Source organism: Corylus avellana, chromosome ca3, assembly GCF_901000735.1.
Source record: "Corylus avellana chromosome ca3, CavTom2PMs-1.0".
Lineage (NCBI taxonomy): Eukaryota > Viridiplantae > Streptophyta > Magnoliopsida > Fagales > Betulaceae > Corylus > Corylus avellana.
Window position 1 is genome coordinate 22,766,796 of NC_081543.1, and position 1,676 is coordinate 22,768,471.

Genomic DNA, 1,676 nt, shown 5'->3' on the forward strand with positions numbered 1-1,676 from the left:
CATGTAGGAGGGTTTATCATCATTCTTCTTTCTTATAATCATCATCATTTCTCAACTTTCTTTTCTTAAAATGGAAACTTTTCCAAATATAAACTTGTTGTGCTTAGAAAGCATTTAAATAAATAGAAGCTTTCTAAATAATTCTTTTAGAAATCCTTCATGCATGCAACATATCTCCATGACAGGTAAATAAAATAACCATTTACAGTTTGATACAAGAATAAATAAATAGCATGACAAGAAGTACTTTTAGAAGGTTAGTGAATTTACTTACCTCTAGACTGAAGCTATGAGCAGTCTTTAAACTGCTAATTAATCATCTTGAAAAAAAATATCTTGTTGTTCCACTCTGTTTATTCACAACTAAATTAATAACAATTCACGAAAATCAATTAACTTCAGTCTACTCCTTTAGGGAAGTTATCCCATTAAAATCCAATTCAAAACATCTTATAATTTTACCCAAAAATAGAGAATCAACTCCCAACACTAATTCAAAATTCTCAAGAGTGAAACTACCCAATATCATCTTGATTAAATCAAAAAGGTTCTCATCTAAGACCCATTACTCAACTTAAAATCAAATACCCAAAGCTAGAGGAAGAAGAAAATTTTACCTTTGAAGAACCCATTTTATTATTCTGCAAATTTCTCTTTTGGCCATCCTCTAAATCTCTGTTTTTCCCCCCTCAGCATCTCACCCGCTTTCTCTTTCTCATGCTTCTCTGTCCATCTCTCACTCTATCGCAACATTCTTTCTTTCTCCCCTGTCTTCTCTTTCTTACATTCGTAAAGCTCCCTCTCTCTATCTAGCTCTCTCTCTCTTTCTCACGTATATTCTATGATTATGCAATATGTTGAGGAATTAAATATGCAAAATAAAGTAAGATGGAATGAAGAAAGAAGAAAGGAAAAATTAAATAAAGGAAAGGTAGGTGTGTTGTTGGCAAGAGTGGGTTGGTGGAAATAAAGAAAAGAAATATAATATAACTTAAATGGTAAAGAAGAAAGAATATGCGTGATTGAAGGGAGGAGAGAGAAAAGTAAAGGAAAAGAGTGTTGGTAAAGTCAAAAATGGACAAAGAAGAAAAGTGGACTAATTTGGGTATAGATTTTCCGAAATCTGACCCATCATAATCTGTTTAATGTCCTTATTTAATCAGTCACCAAATATTATAATCATACTCCAAAATATATTAATCAATCTTCAATTATTATATCTCTTCAATCACTTAATAAAATAATCAGATATAAATCAATATCATATGATCTAATAAATTCCTCAATCATTACTTAATTATTATCAAAATAAATATCTAAAATAAGACTTTTAAGATCTGGGGCGCTACAACAATGGTTTGATTGTATTTAATTTCTAATTTTTCAATTTATGCATGTTGATTGTATAACTCTAAGGATTGCTACAATTGATTTCTATTCGTCATATTAAATGCAATTGTTCTTAAATTCCAAAATCAATATTTGTGAAATTCTTCTCTTGTCTTAGAAAGTATTTTACTTTTATTGATCTCAAATCATTCTTGTTTTCTGTGATTATGAGAATGATGGTTATACAATGGGTTTAATTGACATATGATCGATTGGATTTGATAGGCCATGCCTAGGGAAGACAGATTGTACTACACCCTAGTTTAGTGTAATTTTGGTAGACAATC